The 17,794-nt window shown below is 37.4% G+C and overlaps 9 non-coding genes across 9 annotated transcripts; 5 read left to right on the top strand and 4 right to left on the bottom strand.

Moving 5' to 3' along the window:
• Positions 1-8,443: 8,443 nt before the first annotated feature.
• Trnaf-gaa lies at positions 8,444-8,516 on the bottom strand. Its single transcript has one exon. It is a non-coding gene; the product is annotated as a tRNA-Phe (tRNA).
• Positions 8,517-9,308: 792 nt separating this feature from the next.
• Positions 9,309-9,379, top strand: Trnag-gcc. The gene has a single exon. It is a non-coding gene; the product is annotated as a tRNA-Gly (tRNA).
• A 146-nt stretch (positions 9,380-9,525) lies between these two features.
• On the top strand, positions 9,526-9,597 carry Trnae-uuc. Its single transcript has one exon. It is a non-coding gene; the product is annotated as a tRNA-Glu (tRNA).
• Positions 9,598-10,054: 457 nt separating this feature from the next.
• On the bottom strand, positions 10,055-10,127 carry Trnaf-gaa. The gene has a single exon. It is a non-coding gene; the product is annotated as a tRNA-Phe (tRNA).
• A 216-nt stretch (positions 10,128-10,343) lies between these two features.
• Positions 10,344-10,430, bottom strand: Trnay-gua. Its single transcript is given in 2 exon segments — positions 10,344-10,379; positions 10,394-10,430. It is a non-coding gene; the product is annotated as a tRNA-Tyr (tRNA).
• Positions 10,431-10,947: 517 nt separating this feature from the next.
• On the top strand, positions 10,948-11,018 carry Trnag-gcc. Its single transcript has one exon. It is a non-coding gene; the product is annotated as a tRNA-Gly (tRNA).
• Positions 11,019-11,160: 142 nt separating this feature from the next.
• Trnae-uuc lies at positions 11,161-11,232 on the top strand. The gene has a single exon. It is a non-coding gene; the product is annotated as a tRNA-Glu (tRNA).
• Positions 11,233-11,979: 747 nt separating this feature from the next.
• Trnay-gua lies at positions 11,980-12,066 on the bottom strand. Its single transcript is given in 2 exon segments — positions 11,980-12,015; positions 12,030-12,066. It is a non-coding gene; the product is annotated as a tRNA-Tyr (tRNA).
• A 475-nt stretch (positions 12,067-12,541) lies between these two features.
• Trnag-gcc lies at positions 12,542-12,612 on the top strand. Its single transcript has one exon. It is a non-coding gene; the product is annotated as a tRNA-Gly (tRNA).
• Positions 12,613-17,794: the final 5,182 nt, after the last annotated feature.

Here is a 17,794-nt window from a genome sequence, read left to right as displayed (position 1 = left end):
TTTTTATTGTGTGGGCTTTATGTTTTTGTTTTTGTCACTTTCTTCCGATTCTCTTCGACAAAAGTCCCCCTGTATTAGAATCAAAGAAAAATTCGAGTTGAAGTTTACAGAAAACCTAATCTCCTGCTTCACAATTCCGATTTCCCTTCCCTTTGATAATGAAGATTCCAAAAGGGGCTCGTCGTGGAAGGATATTTTGACAGATATTGGGATTTACTTTGTAAAAATTCTGCTTTTAGTGTTTTCTCTAGTCCTTGTACTATTATGTCTGGTAAAATTCGTATTATTTGACTTCATATTACGTTTTGCTTTTCCATTTACTTGTGTATGTTGTGAATGTGGAGAAGGTTATGGCAAATTTTTGGTTAATTTCTTTGCGGTCCACTTTAGGCTTTTAACTTTCGCGGTGATCATCATTCTTTCTGGGTCGATTCTTTTTTTTGGTCTTACTATAACGGTTGGCTTGATTCTAAACAGAGAATTCTTCAATCCTTTCTTTGCCCCGGTTGTGACTTTGATAGCCTTTGTGTGGAAAAATTGGCAGTTCTCGGTCGAAGCGCAGTGTCTGCAACTCAAAACGCTAATTATTAGTGTTTGCAAGGAGAAAGCTAAGAAGACCCCCAGTCCCCCCAATCAATCCGAAACTACCGCTAACACCCAAACATCACCGAGAGAATTTCCCTCCGATGAACCCGAAACTACTGCTAACATGCACTCAAACATCACCGAGAGAATTTTCCTCCGATGAACCCGAAACTACCGCTAACACCCAAACATCACCGAGAGAAAGTCTCCCTGATGAACCCGAAACTACCGCTAACACCCAAACACCAGATGGATCATCACCAGATGGATCATCACCAGATGGATCATCACCAGATGGATCATCACCAGATAGATCATCACCAGATGGATCATCACCAGATTGATCATCACCAAATGGATCATCACCAGATGGATCATCCCCAGATAGGCCATCACCAGATGGATCATCACCACGTGGATGGCCTGGTGAAAATAGTTGTTTAAAAGCATTCAAAAGTATTTCAAAATTATTCTGCTCGTGTAGTTATTAATGCACTGAAAATGAATGCAGTAATCTTTCAGGTAAAATGATAATCTATTTTACCCTGGCATTGGTATAATAACGTTTTTACATGCTCACACAATTGTGTATAATTTATATAAATATAATTTACATATTTATAAATATAACCCGAAGAGCCCCGTGCAGACATGATGCTCTAAATTGATTCTAGCATTTCGTAATTAAGAATTTCCAACCTTTCCTGAGTGATGAAAACCCACCTTCCCCAATTTGATAATTTTTTGGCAATCTTCATTCTTAAGAATATTTCATTTTACTTTTCTTACTCCTGTTGCAGGCGATGAGACTGATGCTGCTGAAGAACAAAATCTTGCCATCAAATTTGACGAAAGAACTGGCGAGGCAATGGTATCGAGGAAACTTTACGAAGAAGTCAGCAAAATAGTTCTTCCCTTGGGAGATCTATTATTTCATTTCTTCAGAAGAGTGCTTTTTGTTTGCGTATACGCTTGGGTTATGTTGATTGTCCTGATTCTAGGAAAGCAATCGGGAATTTCAGGAAGTATTCGAGCAATTAGCGCTATTGTGGCTATCTTACTGCCGTGTATTACCAAGCAGCACAGAAGTCCTCCACAAATATGGCAACGACGGAAAAGCTTCAACACATACTGAAGATTAAGAAACGCGAAAATAACATGATTATTGTTAAATTGGTTAATTGTTTAACCCAGAAAAAGAACGGAGATTTTGCAAACAGAGATGTAGTCTGATTTTTTTTGTATACAAGAATCCAATTATTTAGGGTATAGATAAGAAATGGAACTGGTTGAATTGCCAAGTTTATTGCATGTTTTATCCGTTTCATATATAACAATTAAGTATGTATATCTATAACCTTTTTCTGCATGTTTAAATGAAAATCACGATTTTAGAATGCATCGTTAATACATCTTCGAAACAGAAGACGATATGAAAGGAAAAGTAAAGTGTGCGAAAACAGGGCCGTTTAAAAATGACCAATGAATTCAGCTCTGCTTCATAGGTATGATAATACACAAATGTATTAATCAAGAGAATATGCACTTAACTTTCAATATGCAATTAATTTTCGCATATCATATTTTTTTCATATTTATTTTCGCGTATCAGCGCACCATAAGTTCCATTCCTGCTAAAGGATCGATAGTTTCTCGATTATTCTCCACAGCTGTTAGGTGTTCTAAAAAGGATTAAAACTCACAATAATCCGTACTCCTATTTTAACGTATAATTATGTCATAATTAAATATGTCATCATAATTGAATACTGAATGGCCAAACATGAATGAAGTTTTGTTCATTATGGATAGAAGCAAAAGTTAATAGTATAACCATGTATGAAAACTGGCATTAGTCTAATAAAATAATCATGTTCAATCATAGCTCACAGCTATAACTCGTGCCCGTTTTTTGTTCGCTTTCAGCAGATCAGATGCCTACTTCCAAATAACAAACAATATTAACGTCCCTAAAATTCATGATGTACAGTGGCAATGAGGGAAAGCCAACCCCCCCCCGTGACAATAATCTCCAGAATCACGGGATCATCACGGGACGACCAACCGCTGTTCACTACAGCCAGTGAGCTAGTAAGTAAGTAAGTATGCCAGTAAGTATGCAAGTTTCACATTTCCTACAATATTAGCAAAATATCAACTTGGATATTAAAATTAGCCTTTGTTGGTAAAAGTTCGTTCAACCGCAGTCAGTAGCTCCATTGTATGCATATGTATACATGATTAATTCTTGGTACACACTGACGTTTGCATGGGGGTTCCCCGAAAACGCAGTCCTGCACTGGTTTCAGTGAATGCATTTATCGTTTAAATTCTGACACATTTCAACAACAAAGTGTAGTGCCCAAGTGGCTATATCGCACAATAAATCAAGGTGAGGAAGTTCTTAAAATGTTATTAACGGAAAATTATATAAAGACGAGTCTAACGCCTGCATGTATTTTAAAATCTCACTCACACTCAAACTGATTGAGTGGGATATTTAAATCACGTCAAGTAGCGATTCAATGACGGTATTTCTACTCGAATATGAACTTATTTTCAGTGTTTTACCTTGAAACTTTCCATTGACTAAAGATAGAACTCTATATATTCTCACATGGATCAGTGATAAATCAGTCATCAGGGATGCTTACCGAAAACCTAGTCTGAATAGAAAAGGAATAAGGCCACGTCTATCTCATAAATTGTAGCTAAATGCGAATATTTGCAAGTATGCAAGGAATATGTACTTCGTTTTCGCTAGAAACAAACATTATCCGTATAAACTAATACTAAGTACTTCCTACTCGATATCGCTGATACTGAGAAACGTATCAATACTGCTGATACTAAGAAAAGGAGAAATTTTCTATTCCCATTTCCATTTCCTGAAATGCAGTTAGTCGCTCCATTGTATTCATATGTATATACATGATTAATTCTTGGTACACACTGACCCTTTCATGGGGATTCCCAGAAAACGCAGTCCCGCACTGATTTCAGTGAATGCATTTATCGTTTAAATTCAACAACAAAGTGTAGTACGCAAGTGGCTGGTTTATGCACAGCAACTGTGGCTGATGTTAATGCATTTATGATTTACATTTTGACACATTTCGACAACAAACTATAGTGCGGAAGTGGCTATATCGCACAATAAATCAAGGTGAGGAAGTTGTTAAAATTTTATACAAACGGAAATTTTAAAGATAAGATACATGCATGCACTCATTCATGAGTGCATTGACCCATGTTTGTGAGTAAACTTTTGAATACAGGTGCAAACAGTGGCGAACTGAGAATAAGTCGCAATCTATCTGATAGTTTTTGGTTTAAAAATATATTCTTTTGAAATCCATTGGAAATAACAGTGTTATTAAAGTGTTTTGAATTGAAATTAAACCGCGTAAATTATTCTGACTAACCTTAGATCCGCTGCTGGCTGTAAGCATTGATTGATGCCGAGAGGAGCTCGACTTTTTGTATGTCTTCAAAATGTTTGTACGTTGCATTAATGCGCCTTACCGGAGATGCTCACCGGAAAGCTAATATCCTTGTGCATTAACGTTACATTTCTTAAAGGAACGGATAAAGCCACGTCTATCTCATAAATTGTAGGGAAATGCGAATATTTGCAAATATTCAAGGATTTATGTACTTCGTTTCTGCCAGAAATAAACATGTCACGAGACGACCGCATGATGATGTGATGCAGATTACTGATATTATATAAATCGGATGAACAGTATTTTAAGTATTTTCCCTTTTATTAATTATTAAAAATAGATCATTACGCATTGTTTCCGATAGATTTAACGTTACCAGGTCTTCTTTGCAGTGTGCAGCCTTTCGGTGGGTTCAAAAAGGAACGTTGAATATTGAATCAAGATTAAGATTGAATCCGAAAAATTCAAACGTGGATTCATCAAATTCGATTCTATTTTAAGATATTTAGTAGAAATGAAAATCGATAATCTCATTTGAGGGTTCAACTCCGGTTGCACAAAAGGAATGTACCCCTTGAACGTTAAGAGAAGGCTTGGGTTTTGTGACGAGGAGACTCTCATTTATTATTAACTGATTTGGTTTATCGGCACATTTTCGAGTCCCCTAGTTTCATCTTTCAACAAATAAGGGGTAACAATTGCCGAAAATGAACGAAAAAACTCGAAGTTTTTACCCAAGGGCCTTCGTCGGGAGAAGTTTGATAAAAGGTAGTTAAAGTAAACCCACTCAATGATGTTCCTGTCTAAATCTTTTTATGTATAACCTCTCTTCTCCAGATCTCCACCGTCAAGATGTCTACAATTGTTGTGAAAGTATCAATGTTTATTTTAATCCTAACTGTGTGCCTGAGAGAAATCGTTGCCATCTCGGTTGACTCTGTTATGACATCAAACACGACAAGCGGTTCCAACGCCTGCAATTTTAATTTCTCTGAGTCATCTCTAAAGAGAACCGTAAGTTTGATGCGTGATAGCAAAACGCATGTGATTACACTGCATGTTTGGTCTGAACTGGCAGACAACGATACCACGAATGATAATCAGACTTTACTGATAGATTTTCAGTGGGCAAACGAAGCTGGTCGTACTTTGTATTGGTTAATACATACCTACATTCATCATATTCCATCATTGATTTCATCAATATCTACAATCACGATGAACTCTGGCGTTGTGAATGTAGACATTTATGTGAACATAGAAAGCCAGAGATGTATGAGCTCAGCCAGGAACAGAACATCGGAAAATCCAATTTTTGATCGAATTCTAGAACACCTTTATCACATCAGTGATGACAACATGGTCGGCTATCAATTATGTCGCTATGACAACATAACATTTGTTTGTTGTTCGATGCAAACAATAAAATCGGGGAAATTTGGAACTAAAGTGGTCCCATTATGCTTACACTATTCGTCAATCATGATCCACTCTTTTAAAATAATTTTTGTTGTCATGGTGCTCTGTTTTTTCTATTTTGTTCTCCCTTTGATGATAGATTATACAAATCGGTTTCGTGTAGAAGGTAAATATTATATGATAACAGATAGTCCCATGGATATATCATTCATAGCGGTCATGCTTTTTCTCGAAGGGGAAGGTCGAATAAAGTCGTGCGTACGGAAACTATTGATTGCGTCTTTTGTGATTGTTACCATTTTACCAGTGCAAACTATTACCTCTGCGTCTACTATTGCCCTTAGCATCCTTGGTATATCCATGGGCATTGTTTTTTTTGCTTTCTGACGGGCACAACTTTTCCACAAGACGTACAAGAGGCACTTATATACAGTCAGTCTACAATAAATTTAATTGTCAGAGCATGATTGAACTTTTTTCTCTTCCATTTAACCTGAAATGGTGGTCGCAAAAGTTCTCTGAAATTTTTATGCTGTATTTTTCTTGCATTAATCACGAAGGACGTGAAACTGAGCGTACTCCGATGCTAACCAAACAATCGGAATCCAGTTGCGATAGAGCAAAGGGATTGGTGTCTCGTATTTTTTTTGTTATTTTGGTCGCTCTTTCTTTGGGAATTTTCCCGGCATTGTGTGTGTTAGTTTTGCTTCTAATAACTTTGATAACCGGTCTTTGCTATTCAATTGATAGGTTGCCAAAATGTAATCGTAGTTGTTGTTGCAATTGCTTGCTTCAGCTGCCTTCTTTGTTTTATAAATCAAACATTGTGGGGATAGCTTTAATCGGTCTTTGCTCCTATAGTCTCTTTCGTTTCATTCTTTATTTTGTAGTAGGTCTCTTTCTTAACGGGGAAACGTACGGTCCGTTTTTAGCTCCACTTTTCACCATCTTTTCCTACTCTTATACCAATTGGAAGGTTTCTGTCGAAGCGAAATACTTGTTACTAAATACAGCAATCTACGAAGTTTGCAATGAAAGTCCACCGTCGGCTCCTACTGATATGCAAAGTTTCTCGATCAACGACAGGCACGCCACGTTTGTTATCAAGTTTGACGATGATGGTGAGCCAATGATTCCACGGCAGTTGTACCATGAGGTTAGAGAGAAATTTCTGCCTTACGATAGAGTTTTGTTCCGCTATTTCACTGGAGTATTCATTGTTATAGCATTCGCATACTATTTATTTGTTTTGATGTCATTGTCGGAAAAGTCAGGAGTTCAGGATAGTGTACAAGTAACTGGATCCATCGCAGCCACTACCTTACCCGTAATTTTCAACCTTGTTTGGACAATGAACAATGACGAACAAAACGCTGCCTTTAAAATTAGCTTGAAGTCGAAACTTAAACGCGTTTTGAAGGTGCACCGTCGCTCAGATGACCCTGAAGAAATTGAAGTCGAGTTAAAAATCAGCAGAGAGAGATTGTTACTGTCCCATTCTTACTCTAATTTTGAAGGCTTTCGTTTAAAAGACATCCCAGCTAGGTAATTTTTTAGCATGCATGCGAACTGCTTGTCAACACTTTCCTAATTATTGAATCCGGTTTTAAAATATTGCATGCAGTGAAGGTAATTAGTTCAGAATTGTGCAAACAGCGAACAAGGAATGAAACTATTTGATTTGAAGTTGCATAAATATCTTTGTGAATTAAGTAAGCGTAATAGCATTGTAACGTCTCATTTTTTAATTATATAGTCTCTTAACTTTTATTCTTTTGAAGGCTTTTGCCTTTTTGCGTGTGTTTGTTTGAATCTGTGCTTGTTTAAATTTTTGTTTAAATCGGTTTTCAGGTTTGTCGAAATTCAAGAAAGGGTTAACTATTTAAAAGATTTACTAATGTTACAGAGTAAGAATTGTGATTTGTTCCGTACCTTCCCAGGACAGGCGTTTATTTTTGCGAGATTTTGCGTTGATTTTTTAGGAGACGATAGAGATGGGTCAATATAAACTAATACTAGAAGCAATCAAAGATTAGCAAGTGCGTTCGGTGATCGGATTTCTCATCGTAAAAACACTTTCCTGATGCTTTGATAAGAATTCTCACTGACCCCTGCACGGGGATTCCCAGAAAACGCAACCCGCACTGGTTTTAGTGAATGCATTTATCGTTACTCACTATTGTCCGAGGATAATTAATCGAGACAATTAACACTGTTGGGAAGAAGGAAAACTAAATATCTCGGCAAGTACTTGGGCTAAAAACCCCGGAATACCGCTAAACGATAGAGCTTGAAAAGACGATCTAAATGGTATATTCAAACCAGCATATAGTGATATTAAGCTGCATTTGTATTATAAGTCAAAACATGAGTCAAAATAATAGGTTGCTTTGTTATCTCAAATTAGTCAACCATAGCCCAACCATATACTTTAGAAATTCCGTATTTTCTCGCTTTTTTGCTCTCTGTTGTCTTTAGAATGTCTGAATTTTACATATTATCATTCTGTTATAATTCTGAGTAATTTTGGGGGTAGGATGTGCAAAAGAATCGGAGAAATAGCATTTTATAAGTTCTCAGCGATAACATGGCATGTTACGAGACGATAGAGCTTAGTCAATATAAAGTAATATATAAGTACTTGCTATTCGATACCGCTGATACTGGAAAAACATCAATACTTCCGATGCTAAAAAAGGCTCGACATTCGCCGGTACATACATGAGCCTGTGGCATGGTAACGAAAATGATGAAACTTTAATTACGATAAAAAGCGAAAAAAAACGAAATTTCTAACTTACTCCTGATATTTGCATGGCATAATTTGGTTTTGTTCAGTGATTCAAATGAACAAGAATACATATTATCTAATTTGGGTTTTTTACATTTGATTACCCAAACAAACTATTTGCGAAAACCGCAAAATGAAAGCATTATTTTCAATATTTTGCAGACATACCAAGCTAACCGGCAAAATATTTCAAATTATTTCCTGCCGAAACCCGGGATTGAGCCAGGGACCTTCAGATCTTCAACCTGACGCTCTCCCAACTGAGCTATTTCGGCATACAGCTCAAAACGAGTATTCATATTCTTCAAGCGTTTTCGATCATCCACCTAGTTCCCTAGCTGCACACAACAACGGAGCATACTGGGCAATTTCAAAATGTCCGGTTATGATAAATATGCATACATATATTTAATAAATTTCTACTCCATTGCCAGTATATCAATTTGACATAGAGAAGTAAAATATTTTTCAAAATCTTTTCCATGCAACTGTCCTTCGAACCGGATGTTTGTTTACTTATCTACAGTCCCCCGCTCTACCGACCGAGCTAACGAAGGCTGATAACGGTCAGCCTCTTTATTGATCAATCAATATTTGTCGTATAATAGTTAATTCTATTAATTAGAATTTTAATAATATTATTAAAAGTATAAATGTCATTTTTAAAAATATTACGAAAAACTTTTAACGCAAAGCAACGGTTTGCTGAAGAATGATTTGAGATCCAAAGCGTAAAATTTTGGGGGATACGGGTGTCGCTCCCGCTATCTCGCGCATGCTAAGCACGCGCTCTACCATTTGAGCTAATCTCCCAATTGCTGCCTTTCTTTACATCTCTTGCAACAATTGTTAAAAGATAGATCACTCTTTACCAAATTAAAAATTGAATTTTTTTAAGTTTGATTCGTGTAGCATGGCATTTAATTTATAGCTGTAATGTCAACATTTTCTTGAACATGCATCGCATAATAAACTCCTGTAAAACAAAATACGTCGATTCAAAATGCGTTTCATACAGCGGATCCGGAGTAAGCTTGTTGTTGAAATTGACTACAATATATCGCGTTGCGCTGGTGGTTCAGTGGTAGAATTCTCGTCTGCCACGCGGGAGACCGGGGTTCGATTCCCCGCTAGCGCATGCAATTCCTCTCGGATGCATTGTCCTAATCAATAACACCCATCATGTTGTTTGTTTTTTTCGCGCTTGCTGTGTCGTACCAAAATCATCAGAAGAAACGGGTAATTTCGAAATAAAACGACATTGTTACGTAAGGCATAGCAAGTTCCCATGTGGTCTAGTGGCTAGGATCTGGCGTTTTCACCGCCATGGCCTGGGTTCAATTCCCGGCGTGGGAAACCCGTTTTTAGAATTATGGCCCGCAAAAAGAGATTACGGCAATACATTTAACACCTGAATGAGAGTTATTCCAGGACAGGAAGACTGACAAAGATAGGAAGAATCGCGTTTCATCGAGTTTGTTAAAAAAAAAATTATATTTTGAACGAATAAAGTTGAGTTGCGTTTTCGAGAATTTAATGTGTTTTTAATTGATTGAATAGGAAAAAATATGGAGGATGCGGGCATCGATCCCCGTACCTCACGCATGAAAGCGCGCGCTCTTCCATTTGAGCTAATCCCCCACAGCCGCCGTAACGAATTGAAATCCATTGTTTACCATGACACATATCTTTTTTGGGTTTTTTACATTTGATTATCCAAACAAACTATTTGCGAAAACCGCAAATGAAAGCATTATTTTCAATATTTTGCAGACATACCAAGCTAACCGGCAAAATTTTTCAAATTATTTCCTGCCGAAACCCGGCATTGAACCACGGACCTTCAAATCTTCAGTCTGACGCTCTCCCACCTGAGCTATTTCGGCATACAGCTCAAAACGAGTATTCATATTCTTCACGCGTTTTCGATCATCCACCTCGTTCCCTAGCTGCACACAACAACGGAGCATACTGGGCAATTTCAAAATGTAAGGTTATGATAAATATGCATACATATATTTAGTAAATTTCTAGTCCATTGCCAGTATATCAATTTGACATAGGGAAGCAAAATATTTTTCAAAACCTTTTCCATGCAACTGTCCTTCGAACCGGATTTGAACCAGTGACCTAGGGATGTTTGTTTACTTATCTACAGTCCCCCGCTCTACCAACTGAGCTATCGAAGGCTGATAACGGCTAGCTTCTTTATTGATCAATCAATATTAATTTTGTCGTACAATAGTTAATTCTATTAATTAAAATTTTGATAATTATTAAAAACTTAAGTATAAATATTATTTTTAAAAATATTACGAAAAACTTTTAACACAAAGCAACGGTTTTCTGAAGAATGATTTGAGATCCAAAGCGTAAAATTTTGGAGGATGCGGCCGTCGATCTCGCTACCTCGCGCATGCTAAACGCGCGCTCTACCATTTGAGCTAATCCCCCAATTGCTGCCTTTTTTTACAGCTCTTACAACAATTTTTAAAATATAGATCACTCTTTACCAAATTAAAAATTGAATTTCTAAGTTTGATTCGTGTAGCATGGCACTTAATTTATAGCTGTAATGCCAACATTTTTTTGAACATGCATCGCATAATGAACTCCTGTAAAACAAAATACGTCGATTCAAAATGTGTTTGATACAGCGGATCCGGAGTAATCTTGTTGCCGAAATTGACTACAATATGTGGGGTTGCGCTGGTGGTTCAGTGGTAGAATTCTCGCCTGCCACGCGGGAGACCGAGGTTCGATTCTCCGCTAGCGCATGCAATTCCTCTCGGATGCATTGTCCTAATCAATAACACCCATCATGTTTTTCTTTTCGCGCTTGCTGTGTCGTACCAAAATCATCAGAAGAAACGGGTAATTTCGAAATAAAACGACATTGTTACGTAAGGCTTAGGAAGTTTCCATGTGGTCTAGTGGCTAGGATCTGGCGTTTTCACCGCCATGGCCTGGGTTCGATTCCCGGCGTGGGAAACCCGTTTTTAGAATTATGGCCCGCAAAAAGAGATTACGGCAATACATTTAACACCTGAATGAGAGTTATTCCAGGACACGAAGACTGACAAAGATAGGAAGAATCGCGTTTCATCGAGTTTGTTAAAAAAAAAATTATATTTTGAACGAATAAAGTTGAGTTGCGTTTTCGAGACTTTAATGTGTTTTTAATTGATTGAATAGGAAAAAATATGGAGGATGCAGGCATCGATCCCGCTACCTCGCGCATGCAAAGCGCGCGCTCTTCCATTTGAGCAAATCCCCCACAGCCGCCGTAACGAATTGAAATCCATTGTTACCATGACACATATCTTTTTTGGGTTTTTTACATTTGATTATCCAAACAAACTATTTGCGAAAACCGCAAAATGAAAGCATTATTTTCAACATTTTGCAGACATACCAAGCTAACCGGCAAATTTTTTCAAATTATTTCCAGCCGAAACCCGGGATTTAACGAGGGACCTTCAAATCTTCAGTCTGACGCTCTCCCACCTGAGCTATTTTGGCATACAGCTCAAAACGAGTATTCATATTCTTCACGCGTTTTCGATCATCCACCTCGTTCCCTAGCTGCACACAACAACGGAGCATACTGGGCAATTTCAAAATGTAAGGTTATGATAAATATGCATACATATATTTAGTAAATTTCTAGTCCATTGCCAGTATATCAATTTGACATAGGGAAGTAAAATATTTTTCAAAATCTTTTCCATGCAACTGTCCTTCGAACCGGATTTGAACAAGTGACCAAGGGATGTTTGTTTACTTATCTACAGTCCCCCGCTCTACCAACCGAGCTATCGAAGGCTGATAACGGCCAGCTGGTCTATTAATTAGAATTTTAATAATATTATTAAAAACTTAAGTATAAATATTATTTTTAAAAATATTACGAAAAACTTTTAACGCAAAGTAACGGTTTGCTGAAGAATGATTTGAGATCCAAAGCGTAAAATTTTGGAGGATGCGGGCGTCGATCCAGCTACCTCGCGCATGCTAAGCGCGCGCTCTACCATTTGAGCTAATCCCCCAATTGCTGCCTTTCCTTAAATCTTTTCCAGCAATTGTTAAAAGATAAATCCCTCTTTACGAAATCAAAAATTGAATTTCTAAGTTTGATTCGTGTAGCATGCCACCTAATTTATAGGTGTAATGCCAACATTTTCTTGGACATGCATCGCAAAATGAACTCCTTTAAAACAACTACGTTGATTCAAAATATGTTTCATGCAGCGGATCCGGAGTAAGGTTATTGCCGAAATTGACTATAATATGTGGCGTTTCGCTGGTGGTTCAGTGGTAGAATTCTCGCCTGCCACGCGGGAGACCGGGGTTCGATTCCCCGCTAGCGCATGAAATTCCCCTCGGATGCATTGTCCTAATCATTAACACCCATCCTGTGGTTTCTTTTTCGCGCTTGCTGTGTCGTACCAAAATCATCAGAAGAAACGGGTAATTTCGAAATAAAACGACATTGTTACGTAAGGCTTAGGAAGTTTCCATGTGGTCTAGTGGCTAGGATGTGGCGTTGCGCTGGTGGTTCAGTGGTAGAATTCTCGCCTGCCACGCGGGAGACCGTGGCTCGATTCCCCGATGGTTACACGGAACTCACTTTCCCTCCACGAGTGTTTGCTCGTAAAATGACAAGCGATATTGTCGTCATCGTAGTCGTGAATTCGCCAAGTAATTGCTGCTGTTAAAAAATTTCTAACTACAATTGGCTTAGTACATATTACGGTTTTAATTTGCCTACACCATGGCGTGTATAAATCAAAGCGAATCTTCGACTCAACCTACTATCAACAATCAACTCGTAGTCGAGGGATCATAAATCAAATGGAATGGCTCCTTCGAAGATCTGAAAGCTTTTACCGAGCTACGCTTGGGTTTAGGAGGCAACTGGACATCACCTGGTGGATCAACTAAGCTCTTTAGCAGCGATGAAATAACAATAAAATACTCGAAGAAATCGTCAGTATTGTCGTTCGAAGGCGAAGCCTCTCTGAAAATCAAAGACCTAGTTAAAGACATATATCTAACTAATAAGGCAGCATCTGAACACATAGCGGACGGTGAACCCTTGACCGAAACGAGAGAGACTGTGGAAAGCGATTGCGAATTACTCGAATCACAAACAGGCGGCGAAGCCATTACAAAACATCAAAGCTCAAAGATCGAGAATTTGCATTTCATCTCGGAGTCAACAGACAGTAATTTGCATACAAACTCACGAGACTGTAACCTGAACACTGATAAGATACAGCTAAATGATCAAAACTACACAAGTAATTTAAATAGTACAAACTTCAACAAAAACCCAAAAGAAGTTTACGAAATTGAATCTAAGCTAGAGAAATATACCCAGAGTGTTACTCAAAAACTAGAGGCTTCTTGCTGAGAAACTTCTTGCTGATGAAATTTCAACAATTAAAGAAACTAAAGAGAACAAAGCATATGCTATCCTGGTCTTAGAGGACGTTGTTAACGAGTTAAGGAAGGAAAAACCGCAACTTAACCGGGAAAATAACGAGCTAAAAGAGAAAAATAGGAACTTGTTCCAATCTCTGTCCCAAGCTAGAGCTAAAGTTCTGGACCTCCAGGAAGAGAAATCGAGTCTGATGACCTCACTGAAGCTGGTCCAACGTGAAAAAGTTCTACCGGCGGAGAGGGAGAGAATTAAAGAACTGGAAACTGAGAACGATAGTTTAAGAGCAGCTGCAAGATCCCTACAAGAAGACCTCAATGATGGAAGCAAAACACAGAAACGGGATTATACCAAAGTAAAGAGCTGTAGTAAAGATACATCTGAAAGCGTTTTTGAGTCAAAGAATCGGTACGAAGTCCTCAGCATCAGTGATCAAGAAGACGATGCCAATGATTCTGTGAGCAAAGTATCTTTAGACAAAACCTTGGAAACTGGTCATCGGAATGAGAACACTAACACAACTCATAAAGGCACAAAATCCAAGCGAAACATCCTACTAATTGGAGATTCAATGATCAAGGATATTAATCCTCACAAGATATCAAAAAGCCAGTTCGAAAGTTAATATACCCTGGGAAAAGAGCTGAGGAAATAGCAAATGAATTCCAAAAAGTCATGTGCATTCCTCTCCCACAGATGTTATCATACACGCTGGAACGAATAACTTAATACAGAACTCGAGTAAAGAATGCTGCGACAATATTAAGCATCTAAGCTCCACAGTACAAAACAAGTTTAAAGATGCCAGAATCGCAATATCTGGCCTAATATCGAGAGGAGATATTGACGTAGCAACAAAGATTCATGAAACCAATAAATTACTATACAATCTATGCAAGAAAAAAGGATATACATTCATCGCAAATAAGAACATAGACGAATCCTGCCTCAATGGCTCTAAGTTACACCTTAATACAAAGGGATCAGCGCTCCTGGCTGTCCATTTTATCAAATTTCTTCGGCGACTTTCACATCCAACTGTTGAGGATTTTCCGAAGGAACTTCATCATCTGGGGGAGCTTCTGAGGATGATCATACCACAGACGCCAAGGAAAAGAATTCATCGTTAGACAAATCGTTATATAACGCGGAAAAGAGTACTTATGCCACAAATAACAATGATCTGGCGAACACGTCAATAATAGGTAGTGTGGACGACCAATCTGCTGTGCGGGAGTCTGAATCTGTGCTACCGAGTGTAAATCGTAAGTGTACTAATATTAATTATAAACCATTTGGCAAAGGTCTAGTTATGGCCTCACTAAATATTAATAGCCTTTTTGCGCATATTGATGAATTTCGAATATTTATGAAAGAATCTGATATTGATGTTATCTCAATTAACGAAACAAAGCTTGATTCTTTAATTGGAGATAACGAAGTCCATATACCCGGCTATGAAATAGTAAGGAAAGATAGGAGAACAAATGGGAGACATGGGGGTGGTGTTTGTTTCTATGTAAGATGCAACCTTAATTACAAAATTTGCGATGATTTAAGCTCTGACGATTTAGAATATTTAACAGTTGAAATAACTAAGCCTCGGTCTAAATCTCTTTTAATTAGCACTTGGTATCGACCTCCAGATCTGCCAGTATTACTTTGATTATTTTGAGAAAATAATACAGAAGGTAGATTTGACGAATCATGACTACTTTCTATTAGGTGACATAAATGTGGACCTTATGCCGGGAGCAACATCAGCCAATGCTAATAAATTAAATGATATATTTGAAATTTTTGGCCTCACACAACTAATTAAAGAACCCACTAGAACTACACCATATTCCTCAACGCTAATTGATCTTTGCGTTACAAATGCCCCAACAAAGATCATAAACTCAGGTATAATTGATCTTTCCATAAGTGATCATGTTTTAGTTTATATGACACATAAGGTTCATTATAAGAAAGCGGAAGCGCGATTAGTTGAAATAAGGAGTATGAAAATTTTCATAGAGGAAACTTTATAGGAGATTTAAAACAACAGCAATGGTTAGAATTAAATTTGTGCAATGAACCTAATGAAATGTGGGTAAGATGGAAAGGGATGTTACTTAATTGCATTGATAAACATGCTCCACTCAGATTAAAAAGAATTGGAAAAAGAAATCCCCTTGGATAACTAATCAATTAAAACAAAAAATGCGCCAGAGAGATTTTTTGAAAAAGAAAGCAAAAATGACTGGAGACACATTGATTTGGCAACAATATAAATCATTAAGGAACTCTACGAATAATGAAATTAAAAAAGTGAAAAGTCAATATTTTACTGATAACCTTGAGACCAACCAGAACAATCCAAAGTCAACTTGGAAACTTAATATTAATGAATTAAGCTCTCGTAATAATTCTAGTCATAAGACCATATCTAATATTACAATTGGCGAAGAAACAATAAATGCGCCTAAGGACATAGCCGAAATGTTTAATTCTCACTTTGCAAAAGTATATATATATAGGTGAGAATTTAGCATCTGATATACCACCATCTGCTGTGGAACCGGAGGTTTATATTGAGCCAACTGAAACCACATTCTCATTGACACCCCCCACAATAAATACAGTTTGTAGTAAATTAAGAACGATTAACGAAAAGAAAGCATCAGGTCTAAATAAAATACCCTGCAAACTTTTAAAACTTGCAGCTGAAAACGTTGCCCCATCATTAACTCTAATATTTTATAAGATTATAACTACTGGCATATTCCCAACGGAATGGAAGTTAGCAAGAGTTACGCCGATTTTTAAGAAAGGTAGAAGAGATGATATGGACAACTATCGACCAATATCCGTAATTTCATGTGTTGCTAAGATTTTTGAAAAACTGATTTTTGATCAGCTATATGAGTATTTAAATGCTAATAATTTGATATCCAAAATTCAATCCGGTTTTCGATCATTGCACAGTACATTAACTGCCTTATTAGAAGCAACGGACAAATGGTCAATCAACATAGATAATGGCTTACTCAATGGAGTGGTCTTTATCGACCTCAAAAAAGCATTTGATACCATTGATCACACCATTCTCTTACGGAAGCTAAGAATATATGGTGTTGACCAAAGCGGCATCAAACTCTTTGAATCATATCTAAGCAACCGTGGCCAAAGATGTTGCGTGAATGGTGAATTATCTGAGGCTGTTAAAATTATTTGTGGTGTGCCTCAAGGTAGCAACTTGGGGCCACTATTGTTTTTAATTTACATTAACGATTTGCCTAATTGTCTGGAAAGAGCCTCTCCGAGAATGTTTGCTGATGATACTAATATAAGTATGCGGCAAAATCTGTAACAGAGCTTGAATCAATAATTAACTCTGAATTGAAAAATCTTAATCAATGGCTCATAGCTAACAAACTGAGTCTAAATGTCGCTAAAACGGAATTTATGATAATTGGATCTCGTCAACGGTTAATGATACACAATAATGAACAAATAAACATTGAAATTGACGGGAAGATAATCAAGAGAGTTAAAGATACGAAATCATTAGGATTACAAATTGATGAGCACCTAGTATGGGCGCGACACGTTGAAGGCATTTCCAAAAAGGTTGCGTCGGCAATTGGTGCTCTTAAAAGGATACGCCAGTTCATAGATACAAGCACTGCCCTCAAAATTTACGGAGCTTTGATTCAACCGTATTTTGATTACTGTAGTTCAGTTTGGGATGGTTTAAATATCACGTTAAATGATAAATTGCAAAAACTGCAAAATAGAGCAGCGAGGGTAATTACCAAATCTGGATACGATGCAAGTTCCAGCAACCTTTTCACTAAACTAGGTTGGGACAATCTTTCGACACGCCGGAAAAAACACAAGGCTGTAATAATGTTCAAAATTCTTAACGATTTAACACCGAATTATCTCCGTAATTTATTTGAATTCCACAGCACAGGATACAATTTGAGAAACTCTGAAAATGCTTTATTTGTACCAAAACCGCGAACAAATTATGCTAAACGAAGTTTTAGTTATAGTGGCGCGGTGTTGTGGAATGAGTTACCTCAAAATGTACGAGCATTATGCTCTCTTAACCAATTTAAA

Source organism: Dendronephthya gigantea, unplaced genomic scaffold (genome assembly GCF_004324835.1).
Source record: "Dendronephthya gigantea isolate DGI-Jeju-01 unplaced genomic scaffold, DenGig_1.0 000208F, whole genome shotgun sequence".
Lineage (NCBI taxonomy): Eukaryota > Metazoa > Cnidaria > Anthozoa > Malacalcyonacea > Nephtheidae > Dendronephthya > Dendronephthya gigantea.
This window is presented reverse-complemented; position numbering and strand designations above follow the sequence as displayed.